This window comes from Alosa alosa, chromosome 4 (assembly GCF_017589495.1).
Source record: "Alosa alosa isolate M-15738 ecotype Scorff River chromosome 4, AALO_Geno_1.1, whole genome shotgun sequence".
NCBI lineage: Eukaryota > Metazoa > Chordata > Actinopteri > Clupeiformes > Clupeidae > Alosa > Alosa alosa.
In genome coordinates, this window is record NC_063192.1 from 18,277,089 (window position 1) to 18,299,588 (window position 22,500).

The following is a 22,500-nucleotide window of genomic DNA, read 5'->3' on the forward strand; positions in this document are numbered from 1 at the left end:
TCAGCAGAGTCTCTCTTTCTCTCGCTCTCTCTCTCTTACACGCTATCTTTTCTCAGCTCGCCTGCCTGCCCCCGAAATGCACCGTCCGGGCAGCAGGCAGGATGAGAGAGAAAAAAAAAAGCACTAAACTTTAAACATCAGCATCAGCAGAGTGAAAGAGAGGGAGAGATAGAGTGAGAGAGAGGGAATGAGAGAGTGGTAGAGAGGGGACGAGAAGTCAAGTCAGTTCTTGCTGTAAATGCCAGAATCAGCAGTAGAAGACCCAACCAAGGCAAACTCATCCTGTCCACCTCTACAGAAAATAACATGTCATTTCAAAACATCAACATCAGCAAAGAGGCAAAAGCCAAAGAGACAGAGAAGGGCAAGCCAGCAGAGAAAGATAGAGACCAACTCAGAACACAGTGGGGGAAAAAGAAAAATCAAATGCCGTTAAGACTGATTTTATCATCACACAAAACACCCATTACAACCCAAAACAACCAAGTAAACCAACAAACAATCACATTTCAAATGGAATCCGTAATGGGATGGCTCATTGAGAAGAATCACAAAGGACTCAGTTGCGAGGTCGGGCCCAGAGAGGAAGTGTGTGGAGGAGGAGGAGGAGGAGGAGGAGGAGGGGGCGGAGTAGGGGGGAGTAGGGGGTTGGGCCCTGAACATACACTCTAAGCACTCTTATTAACTAGAGGAGAAGATGGGGTGTGCGTGAATGGGGGCACACATACACACAACACAAATACATGTATCACATCCACCCACCCATATAGACACATAATCATGGAAAAGGAAACACACAATCATACATATTTAACTATTTGGCACATAACCTCAAAAATAGAGGTGTGTACCTGGACACACCACACACACACACACACACACACACACACACACTCTCTCTCTCTCTCTCTCTCTCTCTCTTACACACACACACATACACACATCAATGCTTGTGCACATACACACATGCACACACACATACATGGAAAAACATGCAAAGTGCACCAGCTGGATTCTCTGTCAGTCCGCTATTAGAATCAATCAAATTTGCGCATTTTTATTGAGCTTTTAGTAGTTAGGAGAGCATGGGGAAGATGGGGAGGAGAGAGGTGGGTGGACTGGAGGAGGGGAGAGCGGTCAGTAAATAATGAATCATCCATAAATCAAGCCTCTTTCTCCCCCCCTTGCTTTTTTCATCTGGGTAATAGCTGATCCTCACCATCCCCCTCTCTCGTTCTGCCTGACAGACATGCAAGTTAAAGTGATAAAAGAGAGTCCTGATAAAACCTGATGAAAAAAAAAAATCCCTCAAAATCCCTCCTCGGCTCAATCCTCAACACTCTTGGGCGCAATATTAAAACTATCATTACATTTATCAGAGTCCACGGGGGAGTTTGGTATCCCAGGGATCTCTCATGCGCCACGCAGGGGGCCCAGGTTGATCAGTAGAGTTTTCTCTACACGTTGCCCGCCTCTCTGCCCATCGAGTTTGAAACCATACGCTCTCCGAATATTCGTGAAAAATGAGGTGAGCGTTCTGATTCCCTCTGGCAGTGTTTATCTGCGTAGCTTTAAGGGTGGATACTCCACGTTACTTTGATTACTCAGTCGCTCCGAGCCTGCGAGAGGGATCCAGCTCTGAGTCACTGCACTCGCTAAGCGATCGTAACGGGCTAGGGGCCGCCAGTCGCTCTCAATCTCCTCCTCTGCCTTGTTTGATCTTTGGCACTTTATTTCTCTCCATCTCACTCTCACACTCTTTCTTTTTCATTCTATCTCTCTCTTTCTTCCTCTTCCCTGCTTCCATCCCAATCTGTTCTGTTTCCTGACAGTGGGTTGGGGTGTCATACATCCATCTGTCCTTGACTGGGCACTCATACAGGTCCCTGCAGCTACTAGAGCGACATGCAGGAGATAAGTACCAGACAGAGAGAGAGAGAGAGAGAGAGAGAGAGAGAGAGAGAGAGAGAGAACTGAGGGACATATGGGAAAAGGGAGAGAGGCATTGAAAAGAGAGAACATAACACCTGGAACATGATAGAAAGTAAGAGAAAAAGAGAAAAGGAAAGAGAAGACCTTTTTAACATGTCATACAAATGCTTTCATTTAACGGTTCCCGGGTGAACCTTTCTCTCTCTTTCCATCCAATAAACATTTTATTTCTCTCCACCACATCCTGAACACTCTTCTACCTCCTGTCCAACTCAATCTCTATAACTCTTTTATTCACCTCTCACTCTTGATTGCAGGCAGAGAGTGCAATGGGTGGATAAAGGCAGGCATGTTACATCTCCAATCATTTTACACACACACAAACACACATGCATGTGCACGTTCACACACACACACACACACACACACACACACACACACACACACACACACACACACACACACACACTCATTGAATTTCTTATATAAGTCTGTAGTTAATAATAAATATTCAAAAGGGCCTAAAATTCATTGCTTGTACTCATTGTTTTGACATGTATTAAACAAACACTCTTTCTCTCTACACACACACACACGCACACAGTAATGCCTTTCCATATATTTATCAGCTGGAGCTCCTACTCTGTCCACCATTCACAGCACTGTGTGACTGCTGTAACTGTGGCCCTTTCAAAGTTTACCACTAAACCCCAATTCCTCAAAGCTGAATCTGTTGTTCCAGGGTCTTTTGGATGGCCTTGTCCTAATCCACCTCCATACAGCACTCAGAAATTTGCCAAAAGGCCCAGGTGTACCGAAATTGAAGAGCAAATTCATTAGAAGTGAGTGAGTACTTCAGCACTCAGTGCGAAGTGAGGGGGAGGTGGAGACTGCCATACTACAAGCCAACTGTCTAGTCATGCCATTCATTTCAAAAAGTAATGTTTTTGAGAGCACAATCAGCCGCAATTTCAATTATATTACTAGAGAGCTGGTAGAGAAAGGGGTAAAAAGCTAAAGGTCTCTTAAGTGAAAGCAGCCATTAAAATTGTGGGAGTTTCTCTTCTTTCCAGCAGGGACTAGATATTACATCCATAGTTCAGATTAAATACGGGAGGATGGCACAAGGGTAATCCTCAGGACGACCCGGCACCACACCCCAGTTCGAGTTAAGCAGGATTTAGAAAGTAACTTTGTATGATTAACCGACAGAACAGAAAATACCCTTAAGAAGGGCAATGGTGAAAGTACAATGTTCATCTCTTATGTAAATCATGAAAACATCACTATGCATTATTATTATTATTATTATTATTATTATTATTATTATTATTAGGCTATTATTGTTGGTGCTGTGCCCTGCTGTTATTATGCTTTCTATCCTGTAAATTTAGAATGGTAGGCCTACTTTAGACGTTTTCATTTCTGATTAGCAAGGATAGTAAATGATTTAGGCCTATTACATCCCCCCGGAAGGTCACGTGAAATACATGCTAGACCCACTAATGAAATTATACACCGCTCCATGGCGGAGCTAGACAAAGTGCCTTTCAGGAAGGAGAAAAACCTCAAGCAGACATGCAGCCTACATGTGGGAGACAGACTTTACCATCCCAGCAGAACTCCTAGTCAGAACACGTTCCCAGACATAAAAAAGCATCACATCTTCGTCCTATTAATTGATTCTTTCCTTTATTGTTTGTCTGAGAGCATCAAGGCTTTCCTAGGCACTCTGCAACCAAACCAGGAAAAAGAACAGTGGCGCTCTCAAGGTTATGGCCATAGCCTGTTGCTGAGACTACACTACAAAACCCGTCCTCTGTAACCACAAACAGGTCCATTTCAGAAAGCCTCCAGCTCCAGAAATAGTCTCCAGCACACCTGTTCCGCGCCATGAATGGTGCTTCAAAACTAGCCTCGGTGAAACAATACAGTTACACGCTAATGGGAAAGTAAATAACACACAAGATGCATTCTGATATGGCTCGCCCTGATCGCTAGTGTGGATGTAATTCAGTGTTTCAAGGCTCTTCGCCTATTACTAATGGCACTTTTCTTTATTGATGGCAGAGGCGACCCTGACCCTAGCATTCGTGGTTTGGCTTACTTGTGTGCTCTGAATGACAAGGGCGCAATTTGGCCCAGCTGTTCTATTCGACATATTTATTGCTCTTCCCTCTCTGGCAATTCCCCGACACCTGCTGCCGTCACCACGGGCGATGGATGAATTTTAATGCCACACCTTCTCAGAACACGGAAGTGCCACGAAAATGTATCTACCTCGCGCACGTTGATATGAATATGAAATGTATATTTTTTCAACAAGGATCTTGATTGGATGATCCACGCGATGTAGTGCCTATTGGTATTGCATTCTAGAATTCCACCTCAAAGAGAGCTTGAGAAGAAATGATAGCTCAGTGAACATCATATAGGTAAGTGAAAGGCAAAATACGTAGAAACACAAACACAAGCAAGTCACAAAACAATTCTGCTGGTTAAAATAGCCGGCTCTTCAAGAGTAACACCTTGAATCCAAATGCTTCTGTTAGTGGAATAATCTGTGCCTTTGGCTCATACCATTTCAACACAATTTCCGGACAGTGATACAATCTCCTGAAAGTTATTACTAAACCCCTTTCCACTCCAAGGCTAGAGATAAAATAAACGACTTCATGAATCATAGCCATGCATAGTAGGATTCGTTTATTATACAACGCACGCTGAATACAACCCTATAGTCTGAACAAAATGTACAGTACTGTATTCAACCTCTCAAAAGTGTAAAATACGTTGTTGTTGTTGTTGCTAGTATTGTTATTGTTGTTATTATTATTATTATTAGTAGTAGTAGTAGTAGTAGTCAGTGCTACTACTAGTAGAAGTAGCAGCAGAAGTAGTTGTAGTAGCCTAGTAACCTATAGTTGTAGCATACTAGTGACATGATGGTGAGTTGCAATGGTGACGTTTGAGTTAAGAGTAGTTCATGATAGATCACTGAAACCAACGACACCAAGGTCATGAGGTGTATTCCCAAAGAACATATAAGGCTACTGATAAAAGGCTTTGGATAATGGTAGTGTAAAAGTCATGAAAAATATGTGCTGGAATCAACAGAAATCGTCTATTAACTATCATTTGTACCATACAAGACTACAGGGGTATTACTCCATATGAAAATCACTAAAACCAAAAGTTAAGTAGTAACGCACAGTTACAGGAAGGTGGAACTTTTGCCAACATAAATAATGATAATATGACCCGGTCAGCTCTGCATCCACCATCTTAGATGATGATGCATGCACACAATAGTTCGTGAAATGCACTGAATTGTAGGCCTACTGGACAAACAAACGTGTGCGCGCGAGCTGAGCATAAAGTAATTTAACGCAAATGAGCTTTTACGCCTGAGACCACTCATAGAACTCATCAGGGGCGGTAGTCGGGCGCAGCTAGCGAGTGCTATTGCCCTCAGCTCTCATCCGCTAACTGCTTCTCCTGACTTTTTCCTGCACATCTCACTAGGGGCGGTTGACATTTAAAGAGAGCATCTCTGTGTTTTCTGCTGCGGAAAATCAAATGGCCAAACCCCTCCTCCCCTTCATCCGTGAGCTCGGCCGGGAGTCCTGTGCTACGCCCATTGTTCGACCTTAATTACATAGAGCCATATGGAACTAAGTACGAGTGCTGCATGCTCCCCTGAAACCGTGCGATTTTGACTGCAGATACACAGCTGTCGCAAGTAAAAAAGAAAATCACTTAAAACCCATGCTGTTTGGACAGTATGTGCTACTGATAAACAGATGCCAACGTATTCAAATAGGCTAACAGAGAGGAAAAATCCCCCGACACCAGCTAGGATGAGATGGACATGTAATCGTAGAAATCTAGAAAATCTCGCTCATACGAGAGCAACGATAGTACCGAGGCACGGCACATAGGAAACCACCATCAAATGAACTACGCAGTCGCGCACACTGTTTTCCGCAAATAAACAACCATGTCACCGTGATCCTACCACAGCGCCATAGTTGGCAGTTCCTCCATTACTTTTCCACTTAGAACTCCGCACCAGCAATGTGGTTCAGGTTAAAAGCAGAATCGTCACAACATAACATCTGACACATCTCGCTCACAGGATGCCATAAGTTAGCGATGGTGAGACGCAGCATCATGTAGGAGCAGCAATAACTGATCTATGTAATCAATCATGCATAGAAGATAAATTACCATTTACAAAAGTAGAATTATTTATTTAACGTATCGAAAAAAAAATATTTCATATTATTAATTGTATTCCCCGATTGCATACACTTAACCTTCATCGCTAAGGTCGATCATCATGGTAAGACAAGATCCAGATAAACATTAAACAAGAGTCAAAAAGAATCCAGCGAAGCTAACAGCAACATTTTTTTTTCTAACTCCGTACATCACCGTGTGCATTAAGTAAGCAACCAAATTTCCAAAAGCAAACCTAAAGTCTCAAGAGTGAGATATTTGTCAGCCTACACCGTTAAGATGTGCTAACACCATTACTGAGTGTTAGTAGTAACTGTAAAACGTGTGCATAATGATATGACATAATAATAAAATATGTATTTAGTACCTGAATAGCAGAAAATCCCAGAATCTCCGTCGCACAAAACTATATGTTTATCTTTCCTGCCTGAACAGTGCCGCGTAGGATGCTTCTAGGTATCCCAGATTTCTTTAAAAAACTAATCAACACACTATTTGTCCCATAACATCCAATTGGATATTAGGTATATCCAAATCAATGAAACGAGAATGCGGGAGTCGTTCTCCACTGATGCGGCCACGGGCTCACGGAGCTCGGATCGGGGCGGTAAACGTTACTTGTTTGTAAGCAAAAACATGGCTTCATTTGCCTTTGTCAGCGAGAAAACGTAATATTGACTTACCTTTCCCTTATGAGCCATTGTCCCCCCCACCTCCTCCCTCCGCCCTTTGCCATGACATCACAGAAGCTGTAGTAAAACCTACAACATCAGATGGGCTGGGCTTTGGGTCCCCCCCATCATAATTCAATGGGCATGTAGAGATACTCTCCTCCTCACAGGCTTTTTCTCTCCTCAAGACCACATACACGGGCGCGGGGGTGGGGGGAGTGAACACAGGGGTTGCTATAGATGTGTTTCACATCTTAGTATGAGCAGAGGGGATTCAGGGTGGGGGGAAATAATAAAGTTTCGGACTTGCATATCTCTTCGAAATCAGTGGAAAAATTACCTTGGAGGAGCATTCATGAGGAGCAGCTAGAATAGAAAATTTAAAGAGGCACTTTTGGTCCTCATTTCAGGCCAAGCGATTAATCTTTAATACACAACAAAACATGTATATACTACCATCGTCTGCTCCCTCCCCCCACTGCTTCTGTCCTGTAATTCTGTCACTGGACACTTTCACCCAAAATGTACTGATGTACATGTCTCAATTGGTGTACAGAACATTAGATAACTTATTCTCTAAGCCTAGGAGGTAAAGTAGCGTATCATCTAATAGCCTGCTGCATGTTATTAACATTGTCAATTTTGTCTATCAAATCGTCAGTCAAAAATCAAAGTTTTTCAAACGAGGGGCCTTGTCAATACAGTTACAACCCACGGACCTGCATGGCAGGCACAGTTTTGATGTAAGAGAAAAGTCTCAATTATTGTCTCGCCAGTCTAAGGTTCTAAAAGCAGTATTAAATAATTGTTTTCTTACTCTGTTCTACTTAGCTTCCATCAACAAGAAAGCAGACAAATGCAACTTGGAATTGCTCCCAAATGTTACACACACCGTTGTTTTGCTTTGTTTTGTAACCATTAGTGAAAATGACAACCATTCATTACAAGCCATTTGAGAATATTCTCCACAAATGCCACTCTTTATCTTCTGTCGCCATGCCGCGCAAGGGGGAAATATTCAAAAAACCAACCTTCGCCTTTCAGAAATTCTATTAAATTCTTATCTCTTTGCGCCAGACTCTTTTTTTGCAATCCCATTGTTATGCATTGGGGCTGAAATCAATCACTGGCGTCCACGCCGCATCAATATGATTTCAGTTGTGCGGCGCACAGCGCGTAGGTGAACCCAAACCCAGCAACACAATCGAATAAAGAAAGGGCCGGAAAACAAAACAAACACCGAATAAAGGAGACACACCGATGGGATGTTTTGGAGGCGCACACTGTCCAAGAAGAAGACCACGAGACCAGGTGTATGAATGAAGTGAAAAGTCGAATTCTCACTAGAAGTTTTTGATTGTGATCAAATTCATAAGAAAAAAGCAAGAACACACGGACCTAAAGTAATGTGCTGTTCAGGACCCAAGACAGCGCACATTTCACTCCAGTAAAGTAGAACCATGGACAGCAGTCGGGAGTCAGTGTGCGAGTCAGGAGAGAGTAGAGAGTACGGAGTTGTTTAAAATTGACCATGAACGACATCTGCTACATAATATGGAACGATGAATCAGTGAAAATAATAATAATAGTTCACTCAGATTAGGGACAGACTTAGTGGTCGAACAGGAGTTATCCACCCTCTGAGGGTTTGCACGGCTTTATGCACGTGAACTTCTGTTTTATTTAAACACATATTTTATCTTTTGTTAAAAATATATGTGTATCCACAGAAGGGCCACTGGCACCAGAGAACACTAAAAACAAAACTTTTCAATCAAAGTTCGCTTCCTAGCCTTAAGTTCTGTGGAAGCTGTTGCAGTGAACACCGACATCAATTATTCTTTTTCTCAATATTTTATTAATTAAAATGTCTACTTGTTGGAAAACAGGAAATTCACGTTGAGGCCGAGTTGCTTGTTTAAGTCAGGGTGCAGATGGGTCACCAAGCACAACACAATTAGAGAGGTGCACTGTGACGCGCTGCGGTCAGTATAAATATTACATAGGCTAGCAGCTGAGAGAGCGAGGTAGAGAGGCCACCCCGACGAACTCCCTCGACAGATGGAACTAGGAGTCAGACAACGGCACAAAAAGTTTGAAAGAGCCCGCGGGCTGGTATTGTCACTTGTGGTCGACCGCACATCCCCGAGGAAAACAAACCGTTCTTTGTCTGAGTTGACGTAGGCTAGTCTACAAGCTCCCGAGTTCAGCAGAATTTAAATTCAGCAACTGCTGTCAATAGGATACCAAAAATACTGCCACAATCATTCTGCCACCACTACTCTCGCCATTAGCCTATTGCTTTTACCATACTTGGCAACCACTAGCTTACCGTACTTGATGTAGCTCATGAAAACAGCAGCATAGCATCATAACATAACAAAATATTTGCAGGCCGCATACACTCATCTACTTTACAGTCACGTATCTATCTTAACAGATATTAAGGGATACTTGTCAATGTACAACACTAGAATTGTACCAGAATATGCTCGCTTTAAAGTGACACTGACATAAAAAAAGAAACATGTTGAAGCCTACAGTGTTGAGAAATGTCTGAACTTGGCATCAGCTGTCAGAACTCATACATAATCTGAAAAGGACATATTTTCATTTCAAAACGCTTTGACAGACTTTAGTAAAAAATACATGCGGACAATCGAGCGGTTTTCACTAACCTAGAAAAGTTCCACAAAATGTCATGGTTGCGGTCTCTTGTTTTCCATGCGCGACCGACCGACCGAAGTGCTGGGAAGTTAACTCGTTCAAAAAAGTTGGTCTTGGCAGAGTACAACTTATTCCGCGTGGGAGGGAGGGCTAGGAGTGTTTGGGGGCGTGAAAACTCGGAAAAGTTTCCAAGCAGACCAATTAGATTCTGCCATATAGGTAATTAGACTCCAGCACAACCAAACTCTCAGCCAATCATTGTCCACAATCTCAGTTTTCGACAACAATTGTTGGGGGCGCACAAAGACATGGTAGGAAGTGTCTTCAGCTGGACTGGTACTGTTTACAAAGGTCTGGTGAAGAAAGTTTCATTAAAGTTCCAACACAAAATTGTAGCATGTAGACATTTCAAATGTGTAATAATATGAACAATACAAAGTTTACACATTAGGGGATATTTTGAACTGCTCTGTCATATTGTAATATATTTTCAACATGTAAAGCATAGTAGCCTAAAAGTAGGAGTTAGACTAATTCACATCAGACATTTTAAATTGTCTTTTAAATTACCATCACGTGTAAGCATAAGACTCCAAGCACACAGCATATGAGAGATTAACAACCTTCTTCCAAGAGCATAAAGGCCGTGACATGCTCCCACGTCTGCGTCCCGGGCACACAGCCTGTGACGATAATTGTGTCATCAACGCATGGGGTTTCATGTGCTTCCCAACAATTGGGACAGCGCATCAATGATAATTTTATACCATAAGAGGAGCATACCATTTGCTTAAGTATACAACATTGTTGTATAACAGTTGTGCGTTTTCTCCAGCCAGTTTGCTATTGTGCCATAGCCACTAGCACAGAACAACTATCCGTATGCTTATCTAAGCAAGTGAAGTAAATGGAGCTTCTTTATTGTCTGTGGTGCATTGAGGCCTGGGTCTTCATAACTAATGAAATATTTACTGTGTCCTCTCCTATTCAGAAAGAAATTGCTGTGGCCTGTTTTCGATGCATTTCTTGTGTCTGTCAATGATGCACACATTTTAATGGACTTTGTGAGAGGCTGCATTCTGTTCACCTCTATGAAGAATAATGCAATAATAATGAGTCCATGGAACGCTGTGTTTTGGCAAGCTATGCCCACTGCCCAGCTATGCCCACTGCCCACTATGCCCTCTGAAAAGTACTAAGCATTAAGTTGCCTACAATTCACTGAACAGATGTGCAGTGGAATCATCTGTAATTAAATACATACATAGCACTGTCTGGTCATTTATTTTGTTGTAAGGATGGAAGATAATTAGCAGTTTTAAAAAAAATAATATCATTATTATATGTTGCTTCCATAGCCACCTATAATAGCTATGGCAATAATATGACTTCAAGTCTGACTGCATCAGCTTAACATGCAGATTGGAAAGAGCAGAATGTGTTTACATTAACAAACCGTGTTAAAATGCCTTTTTGACCAAGACAATACTTTCAATCCTAAAATGGTTCCAAAAGGGGAAAAATAATGATTTCACTTCAGGCCATTTTTTTCTACTCCAGAGGTTGTCAGGGGAGAAAAACTTTGTCATCCTCCGCTGCATCAGAATTCACTGGTGGTAAGCTACCACTGACTGAAAAACAAACTGCTCAGTTATACTTAGATATACCTTATGACAGTGACAGTCTTTGCTAGAGTGGATGGTTCACCTGTAAATCTATACACCTTATTGTACATTATGAGAACCACCAACATAGCACCTCCAACATCATTTACAAAATGTGTTGTTTTCCAAAAGGTTGGCCACTGCTCAATAATTTTCCCTTTGTTGACGGTTTGTCAGAACTAGTCATTTATCTTTTGATAACTGCAGTTTAGGTTGAAGGATTGGCTACTGATACATCTACATACCCTGTTAAGTCCCTAACAGACACACATTGAACAACTTGTTCAGACATTTTTGCTCCCAAATAGAAAAAAGCATGAACTTCTCATTGCACGTGACTCTTTCAGGTATAAGATCCCCCAATATTTCATCTTCTTTAGGAACCGATTAGAAGCAAAAAAAAATGTTGTTTTTCTTTCTCTCTCTTTTTGCTCTCATCCAGCCAGAGATGAAGGAGAAGATTATTCCTTCTTCTTGGCAGAGCAGTGCAAGGCAGTGAGTGCAACACTCTGGAGAGCGCGAAGCTCAGGATTATGTTTCCATTTGCACTCAGCAGGCTATGCGTTCCCCACCTCTTTTCCATACAAACACACCTCAGTCACTCCCTCTTCCTCTCTTTTCTCTCCTCTCATCTCCATCCATCTATCTCTACCCCCCCTCTCTCTTTCTCGCATCTTTATTTTTTGACACTTCTCTCTGGACGTCGCTGCTTATTCGTAAGCATTGCATTGCTGACTAGGAAGGGAAGGGTGAGTGAGTGAGCGAACGAGGAGGCTGGGCAGAGCCGTCGGGTTTGGGGAGTGGGACAGCTTTCCCCTTTAACAGATGGCTCAGCTGATAGTAATGTCCTCCGCGGGCTGGTCTCAATGCCCTCGCTCCACTGTTGCCATGGCGAGAAAATGGAGGAAAGAACATGTAATGGATTCGCTGCTTATTAAATTTGCTTTCTGTGTCTGCTGACAAAGAGAGCCTCTCACTTAAAGGAGTGCAAACCCCTACACCCCCCCCACACACACACACAGACACACACACACACATAAACACACACACACACACACATAAACACACACACACGTCCTCTACACACAAGTTTTCCCTCCTCCCATCGTACTTTTTTCTTATTCTTTTTAACTCTATCTGAGGGTGCCAGACACCCTTCTGTATTCTTCCCCGCGCACCAAACACTCATTAACCTATTAACTTCAGGACCCCCCCTCCACTCCAGGGCCCAGAGTCCCATACAACTCACAGATGAACTCTGACATGCCCTACAGCTGTCTGGCAAGAGGACCAAAAAGAAAGGGACACACAGAAAAAAGAGGGGGGAGAGAGAGAGAGAGAAAGAGAGGGCAGAAAAACATAGTCAAGAGAATTATTATGTGTGAAGTGGAATAAAAGAAACATACCAAGCGTTTCAATGTGTTGCGTGGTGGCTTCTGAGGAGATGTATGAAATAACATTCAGCTAGTATTTCTTTCTCTCTGATGATGCTGTGTTGTGTTAAAATTAACAAAGAATGCATGGACGGAAAAGATGTGAAAGAAACATTGATGAATTAGCCATTGATGTTTTAGGCTCATAATAGATCCCAAAACCCTTCATACTCTCTGGAATGGCTTGTGATAGCAGTAGCTGGATAAGAGGCAAGTGGGTTTGTACACAGTGAATGGTAAATGTATTTTATTTGATAGGATGGTTGTAAGAGCTTCTGACCTTGTGTTTAACTCTCATTAACAAATACAGCACAGGATCAGCTCATTGTATGTGTGTTTGTGTGTATGTGTGTGTGTGTTTTGCACACCTGCGTGTTGTCCATCTGTCAGCGTGTACACACTAAACGCACATGTATGCACGAGCACACACACACACTCAAGAGTCGTGCTCTCTGGCTTACGAAACCGATCAGAGGCCAAACATGATGACTTCATTGTCCTTCCATTGCGACCTCCCATCCCCCAACGTCTCAACTGCTCATTTATGAGAGATCATGAGCAACACCGTAATTCCACTACGCCTCTCGCCACAAGAGCGACCAGAATACAAATAAGAAACACATTCAAGCATCAGCCTTACTATTACAATTAGCACAACTATAGATGCTTTTCCTACTATAGCTGATAAAGAGTACTACTACTACAGTGGCAGCAAGAAAAAGAAAAAACATATTATTATAAATTTCATTTTAGTATAAAATCAGTATAAAATAAACATTTTATATTATAAAAACATATGTATAATCATTAGTATGATAGCCTGTATAATTAATATGTTGTTTTTATTTGTACAGTTGCATTACCAATCTGTGTCCCTAGGTCTAGATGTACAGTATGGAGCCTGTGTATGCAGTCTGTGTGGGCTAAAGTGCACAGACGATGACTGCATACACAGGGAGGAAGATAAATAAATAAAAGCCTGACTGCAAGAGTGCCTCTGCCCCAGGCCTGCATTCAGCCACCCTGCCCTATTCTTCATAGACTTAAAACACACACATGCAAAAACACACGCTAAACACACACACACACACAACACACACACCCACATACACACATGCATGCACACATTTGCGGTACGACACACACAGTTTGGTCTGAGTGCCAGGCCTGATGATCGTCATCTCCGGTTTCCACCCCAGTCAGCCTAGGCACCCCCCGCCAGTCACTGAGGGGTCACTCCTGCCAGAGGGCACCCAGTCTCTGTCTGTCTGTCTGAGGCCCGGCCTCCTCCCCCTTTCCCTCACTCCCTTTCCCTTCTCTCTCTCTCTCTCTCTCTCTCCTCTGCCCCATCCACCCAGACAGTCAGACACCCACCCAACCCATACCTCCCTCCCTCCCTCCCTCGCTGCCTGCCTGCCTGCCTGCCGCCTCTCTCTCTCCTCTCCCTCCCTGCGTGTGCGCGCGGGTGCAGCAGGCTGGGCAAACAGAGGCCTGGGCCAGTGGTAAATACAGGCAGCCCTCCACAAACAAGGCCTGATTACAATGACAAAGGGCGGCCACACTTTTGGGTGGAGCCAGCGGCCATTTGAGGCTGGCGGGGGCCTTTGAGAGAGTGCCATACTTAATGGGCTTTGTGCTGCGGAAGAAAGGGGGCGCGGGGGCTTCTGGGCCCAGCTGTCACCGCCACACAATGTCGGGACTGACGCAGCAGCAGCGACAGCAGCGGCAGTGGCGGCGCTCTTCCGCTTTTCTCGACAAACCTCTCCTTCCATTCCCTTTCCTCCTCAACTTTCCCCTGTGTTGTTTCTCTCTCACTCTGTGTGTGTGTGTGTGTGTGTGTGTGTTGTGGGTGAACACACACACACACACACACATACACACGCATAAAAAAGTGAAAGATGTCTGGAGGGAAAAAAATGCTGAAATGCTCAGACTCGCTAACACATGCGCATATCCAGACTCGTGCACACATGCAAAAAAAGGGCTGAGTGTGCAGCAATTAAATATGGCAATAAATCCAGCACAATAAATGGCAATCGCACAATATCAGCATTTCCCAAATATTATTGTACTTACACAACGTGCTCAACTAATTTTTGAAGGGAGTTGCATTATGTACAATAGAGATGTTTAAGTAACAGCTGTTTGGAAATGCGAATTTATCCAGTGCTGAGATGTAAAGATATATGTTACCACTAAAGTTCTGTTCTGTTTAGCTACCACTAAAGTTCTGTTCTGTTCTGTGAGAAGAACCTAGGTTATATAACAAAATAAATCCAGAAACATTGAAGACAACTCAGTATCAGCATTGTAATTCTGACTAGTTTCAAAACACACACAAATGTTGTGTATGTGAGCAAGTGTCTGTGCATCTACTCACACATACACACACACACACACACACATGCATGCACACACATGTACATATGCTGTGTGACTCAGGAGAGAGATGAACAAACAAAACCTCGGCATTTCTAAGCGAGTGCACACAAAGGCGGCCGCCTTGCTCAGAAATGGATGTTGTTTCACCTAATCTCTCTGATACCACTGTGAAGCTGCTAAGCCCCAGCAAATCAGCTTAGCAGATGTCCTGAAGTGTAGGTGGCTTGTTTCAAGAAGCCAAAAAGAAAAACCCCACCAAGAAGGAGAGCGAGGGGATGAGGAGTGGGGCATGCTGAGGTGGGAGGCAGGGAGCAGAGTAGGGTGTGTGTGTGTGTGTGTGTGTGTGTGTGTGGGGTGGGGTCAGCCTAAGAGCTGAATCAGAGCTTACACTCAGCGGAACCCCCCCATTATCACACACACACTCATCCCACTGCCCCGAAAGAGAGTGTTAAAGACTCTCACTTTCCTCCGTGGCCTAGACACTTCTCTGCTGTGTGTTGGGGGGGTGCGGTGGGGTGGGGTGGTCGGGCAGTAATAATGAGCCCCCCTGCCGGATCTGGACCACTGGGGTCACGGCTCACACATATTCTAACACCACATACACCACCCCCCACCAACACACATGCTCCCCCTGTGTCCACATATACGTCCATCCCCCACCCCCACACCCCTTACTTACTCTCCTGCTGTACGAAACAAGAGTAAAAGAGCACAGGGATAAACTGAGTTTGAATGAAGTCTGTGTGTGTGTGTGTGTGTGTTTGTGTGGCCACCTGGATCAGAACACCCACAGTTTTCAGACAGAGGATTATTGTACAACTCTAATTATGGGAGTGTTTTGAGTGTTGTGTGAGGGTGTGTGTGTGTTTGTGTGTGAAGGGGTGGGGGTCGGGTGGGTTTAAAAGGGTGTGCATGCGCTTCCGTTGTCATGGCTACAGAACTCAGCTGATTGAAGGGGAAGGGGGAATGTGGGGGATCTTTACTTGGAGGGCATCTGTATGCAAATGTCATTATGGCACAGAGATGTTTGGAGTGGCTGTGCTGGGTGGGTGGGGGGTCTGGAGGTGGTGGGGGTGGCGTGTGGGACGTATGGCCGTATCCCGTATCCATAGAAACAGACCAGACCACGCCTGGTATCTGGCGGAGAGAGAGAGCCAGCTCTGGTTCCCTTCCGGTGCTGAGATTGGAGCACTGAGAGGGGGACTGCAGTGACCCGACAGGAAACTGGACACTTTGACGGAGAGGATCCGTCATTCGTCTTCAGGATCCATTCAGGATTCATTCGGCAGAGCTAACTGCACTCATTCAGTCTCCTGCCACCTGTCTCTCTCTCTCTCTCTCACACTCTCTCTCTCTTTCACTTTTACTCCCTCTCAACACTGTGTGATTGTCCCAATCTAGGGCAGAGCAACTTCATCCCAATATTTCCGGAATGGCCGAGTGGATGCAGAGATGTGATGGCCGGTGCAGAATAATATCGCTGTCCCCCCAGACATCACATCCTCTTTATTTTGAATGGCGTGAAACGGCCATCACAGCTCAGTGGGCAGGTGCTAACGGTGGGATGAGACTCATAACGCGTCAGCTTGTGGAAATGAAACACGCAGGAAAGATGTGGCTATTTCCCCGGCACTCTAACAGGCCCTGACTTATCAACTGTGTCTCCTGTGCTGGGGCCTTCCTCCTCTTCTCCTTTCAGCCTCTTCGCTCTATATTTGTCCACCTTCACTTAGGCGGAGATCATACTGTATTTACAAAGTATTTACTTTTTGCTATTCTCCTTAATGTAGTCTTACAAACTTTTTAAATTGTTTACTGTTAAATTTAACTTTGTATTGTTGTTATTTGTATGTTGCTTTGGACAAAGCAGTCTGATAATAACCAGCACTGCAAGTGTAAATGTGTCTGCTTAGTGTGAAGTGTTTTTTTTTTTTTTGGAAATTACCTCCGTAATGGAGAGCGTTTCACTGACTGATTCACAATTAAAACAAAACAAGCAGGTGTTCTGTGAGGGGTGCACAGTTAGGGGTCAGGCTTGCTTCAAACTTAGCAGGAAGACACGCAGAGGAAGCCTGAGGTGGGCTTGTCCGAGCCAGTATTTCTCCAGGAAGGTGAGATGAGAGATGAGAGAGAGCACACACAACAGGAAGTAGATTACCAGGCATATCTGGGCATGAATGTACTGTGCCAGAGTGATGAGTGTCTGGCAGAAGCTTATGGGTAATGGGAACAGCCATGGCACAGATGGGGGGTAAGTGGGTGGGTTAGTTGAGTGTGTGTGTGTGTGGGTGTGTGTGGGTCGTGGGGGGTGGGAAGAGGGTGTTAATGCCATGCAGAGCCCAGGGCTTGTCCCAGCATAGCCTACTGCCCAAGTGACACAGAGAGTGACACACTCCTGAACTCTCCCTGTCACACCCTGACCCCTCATGACACACACACACACACACACACACACACACACACACACAACAACACAGACATTTCATCTGCACACTGTCTCTATAGATGCCTCTGAAGAAAAGACTGGATATAATGTGCGTTTCATCATTCCACTCAAACAACTTATCTACCATTTCCATGTAAACATCTGCATATCCCTGACACCTATTTGTGTGTCTATTATTTCTGTGCGGTGAAAGGGCCTTACTGAAAAACAGGATGTTGTTGTGTAGCAGCCCCTCATCAACCATAAAGACGAGTGCAGCAGTGGAGCAGTTTGCTTAAACAGCTGCCGAGGGCCTTCCTTTGAAAACATCCAGCTCCTGCGTGTCCTTCATTACTGGGATGAGCCGCTGTATCAGCGCAGAAGTTATATATTTTTGTGTGTGTGTGTGTGTGTGCGGTTATATATTTGTGTGTGTGTGTGTGTGTGCGTATCTATGCGTACACCTCTCTCACAAATGATTTGCTAACATTAAACATCTGCCATTTCAGCTCTGAATATTACAAAAAACACAGCCGCCGAATGCAAGGCATTGTGAGAGTTGTGAGAACCGTCTTTCGACAATTTGCGAGGACATACATCCAAATTATCGCTCGCATACAACGATAACAATTTCAGCCTGCTGACATGTGTAATGGAAGACATATTTCTTCTTTTTCACAAGTTTTCCTCAGCCCTGGGGTACACTTGCAGAGCTGCTTCCTCTCACTACAGGAAAAAGGCATCATTAATTTCTGAGAATTTTACAAACATGTCATAAGCAATACCATCACTGATCTGGTCTTTCTAACCGAAAAGATGTTGTTACAGGAAAGCACAACCTACTATTACTGAATGTCTTCTCCAGTTATTACATTTGAACTAACAGCAAAGTTTGAAAAAGTATACCTTAAAAAGCAAGACATCCTGATTTATTGTTTTATTAATAATATGCCTTTGGCTGAATACAGTGGTCTCATCGCAAAGGGTTTATAACTATATAAACAAAAGAATTGCTGTGATCATATAGGCAAAACAAACATCAGGATAATATATGTACAGACATAACATATATATCAGATAGAATATTAACTGCACATATACATATCTTGAAAGGCTGATTTTACTACATCACCTACACCCTTTGTGCTTGCTATTTGCATCCCTTTCTGTTTCTGTATCTTTCTGTCTTCAAATAAATCCCCCCTGATCAAATTCACTCTGCCTTTGTGTTGCCAGTGTTTATCTGAGCATCAGCTCCATACATCTTTCCCATACCTCCATCTTGGACTCCCCCCCTCTCTCCCTCTCCTGCTTCTCCTCTCCTCCCCACACAGCATCCAATCATCTTCCTCGCGTCACACTTCCCGTCTAAACCTATGTGCTTATCTGATTCGCTGGCGTGCCCTCTGCTTTCAAATCACCCTGTCCATCACTCCACTCACCCTTTTTTCTCCCTCCTCCTCCTCCTCCTCCTCCTCCGCCACTACTACTCCCTCGCTCTAGCGCTCCTCTCCCGCTATGCACGTCCAATCCACCTTTCCCATTCCCCACTCCTATTCTGCACTTCCTGTCCGGCTCATCTCCCTCCCCTCATGCCAGTCAGTCAGTCTCTATGGCCATTTTAAGCAGAAGTAGAGTGATAGAGATAGAGAGAGAGAGAGAGAGAGAGAGGAGAGAGAGACAGAGAGAGAAAGAGAATGAGGGAGAAAAAGGGAAAGAGAATGAGGGAGGAAGAGAGAGAGATAGAGAGAAGGGATGAAGAGAAGAGTGGGGAAGGGAGGGAGGGAGTGAATGAGTGAAGGAGGGGGAGCTGGTTGAGGTGCTGAATAATTCATGTTGCCCTGTAATGAAGCGCAGTGCACTCTTTAAAGTGTTTGGTGTGTAATGGAGTTTCAGAGACAGAACTATCATTTTCTCTTAATGGTGCTTTCTGTGCTGCTCGCCGTGAACCCCTCCACAGCCCCCCCCTCCATCACACACACACACACACACACTCTCACACACTCTCTCTCTCCAGCACCCCCATCTTCCAGAGCACCAGCCGGCACATGCACATGCGGCGATTACCGGCAGCTGCAGGAGTTTTAGAGCGGCCAAAGTGGCCAATTTTCTGGATGCCATTTAAACAACAAACACATCGCCGTGTTAAAAGAGAGACGCTGGAGAAGAAGAGGGGAGCGAAGGAGAGTGGCAATGATGATGGCGATTAGGATGCAGGAAGTGTGTGTGTATCTATGTGTGTGTTTGTGTGTGTGTGTGTGTGTGTGTGTGTGTGTGTGTGTGTTTGTATATGTATTTGTGTGAGCACTGAATGGACAACTGTAGGGGAGAATCACTAAAGCAGGCAGAGGGTACTTAAGCTGAAAGTCCTGCACTCTTTCCTCATATGAGCAGAAGAAAGGCTACCAGACTGTGCTCATGCCAAGACTCAAAATCACAGCACTCTCAATTAAATGATTGTGTGCTGTGCGGCACAAATATTCCTTTGCTTTCAGCTATACATAAAAAAAGTAATTTTAAAGCTACTTAGTGTTTTAGGTTACACTTTACTTTTAGGTATCTACATAAGAGTGACATGACACTGTCATGAACAAATAACACTGTCATGACACATGAACCCTAACTCTAATTCTAACCCTAACCCTATCTTGTCATGACAAAAAACGAATGACACTTAATGACAGAAGCATATCATAAACGTTTATGACATGTGTAATGTTTATGACACATTCATGACAGTGTCATGTCACTCTTATGTAGATACCTTCAAGTAAAGTGTTACATGTTTTATGTTCAAACTTAAAGATTTCCTTTAATGTTTTTCTCACCTTACTTCTTTACAATACTGATATTTGTGTAAAAAGAGTACACTTGAGTTGATTTGAGCTGTTTCCAAGTTCTCAAACCAAGACATGTCCCTTCATGTCAGGCAGAATAAAGAAATAAAACCGTTAAAATCATTTTACTCGTTGGTGGCCATAAGATCCTGCCTACCACACAACTGATTTCATATTTAAGGGATTTACAGAGAAGAGGCCTCCAAAGTCCCACACTAAATCCTACGTTTTGACGAGTTCAGCATTTTCACTCCATTTTCACTCCATTTGGCTCATGCTAAAAAAAAACCCACCTGAATTCTTCCAAACCAGGTGCGATGCAGAGGAGAGTAGAGCGGTAAAGAGCAGAGCCGGAGCAGGTCTCATGTGAACACGTACTGTACACACTGACGGCGCTGGGGCCTCGCTGGCAGAACAGTTTCGATGCCAGCCGCAGGGTCAGGGCTGAGAAGGGCTGGCCGTGTTTTGGACTGCAAACGGGCGAGAGCAGATTGCGCCGCCACCGCTGCCACCACCGCCACCGCTGCCACCAAATAGATCTAATCCCACGGCGCCCAGCCAACAGATGCTCCCTGCCACTCTCAGGAGCCGAACACAGCGAAAGGTAAATATTAATGCTGCGCCCGCCACAGATTGTGTTGTCTATGATAAATCAAACAGTGAGCAAATCAATAGGGCTGAGCAAAGACTGTGGATCTTGTTTTTTTGCATGGTTTGAGTGTGTGGGAGTGTGTGTATGTGTGTGTGGTTTCAACTTGTGCAGTCAATTTTTTCTGCCCATTTCTAAAGAACAATATTTCCCCTCTCATTTTTCTGAGGAGTGAAGGCTGTCACACAAAAGACATTTTTTTCCCAGTATTCTAAGGTGGCAACACTGATTCAATGAAATGGAAAAGGGAAAGCAATGTTTACTCCATAGACAATATCAGGCTTAGAAAGTCTTTGTGGTGTCTATGCATAATAAAAACAAACATCTGCACTCTGAAACGAATGTGCAGCTGCCCTTTCATGATCTGCGGATGCTGTCGTTATCTGCATGTACTTACGGGCTCCATCTTGTGTAAATATTCCAATCTGACTGTGGTCCGTGTGAATGGCCACCCCGCTGGGCTAATCTTGCCTGATCTACTCAAGCAAAGCTTGGAATCTCACAATCATGCTTTAATATCTCTCTGGCCAAAGGTGTGTGTGTGTGTGTGTGTTGTGTTTGTGTGTGTGTGTGTGCATGATGTGCTGATGGAAGATGGAAGATTGTGAGATCCCAAAGCTTGTTCCTTGTGTATGTGTGTGTGTGTGTGTGTGTGTGTGTGTGTGTGTGTGTGTGTGTGTGTGTGTGTGTGTGTGTGTTGTGTGTGTTGTTTGTTTGTGTGTATGTGTGTGTGTGTGTCTGTCTGTCTGTCTGTCTGTCTGTTGGACACCACTCTCACAACCAAAGAGTCACAAAGATAACAGTCCATGAAACAAAAGCACTGACCCATACCCTCTCAATCAACTTTGGCAGGTGAGCTCTGTGTGTGTGTGTGTGTGTGTGTGTGTGTGTGTGTGTGTGTGTGTGTGTGTGTGTGTGTGTGTGTGTGTGTGTGTGTGTGTGTGTGTGTGTGTGTGTGTGTGTGTGTGTGTGTGTCGAACACCTGCCATCTGTGGTATTTGAGGATCACAATCTTTTGTCTATTACTGGGGGGGGTGATGGGAAAAAAATGAGTTTTCACCAATTTCTCTTTGCAAACATATAACTCCATACAAACCAGACAGCATGCATCTAAAGAACACCTGCCACACCAAGCATTAAAGGACAGCCCAGTCAACTCCATTTAAAAGCATTTAACCACAAATCCCTACATACATTACTCCCCACTCAAATAAACACACACACTAAAACAGACGTGCCACTGACTAACACACTCATTGAACACAAAATTAAGAGGAGATGCGATAATATGGAAGAAGGATTTCAACATGTTACCAAATATTGACTTAGATAAATATTGACATAGCCAGATAAAATGACTCCATTGCCCCCAGCACAAAGCTAAGCATGTGCATTGACCATACTTCCTACTCGGTGATGATGAGTGCTCATGACTCAGTGATGGGCTGATGGGAGAGGTGCGGACTGTTTTGCCGCCGGTGCTAGACTTCCACAAAGCCGACCAGCAGTCACCTCTTGATAGCAAACATAGCGGCCTGACAGCATACATTTGAACACTAATGAACGGATCCGTGGTGCCTACCCCCCCTTCTCTGTGG

The 22,500-nt window shown here is 44.0% G+C and overlaps 1 protein-coding gene across 1 annotated transcript in view; it reads right to left on the bottom strand.

Annotated features, from left to right (window-relative positions):
- The window catches only part of myt1b (myelin transcription factor 1b), a 35,813-nt gene extending 28,990 nt beyond the window's left edge, over window positions 1-6,823 (bottom strand). The window contains 1 exon segment of the mRNA XM_048240272.1: window positions 6,542-6,823. The gene's annotated coding sequence lies outside the window, so the exon portion shown is untranslated.
- Window positions 6,824-22,500: the final 15,677 nt, after the last annotated feature.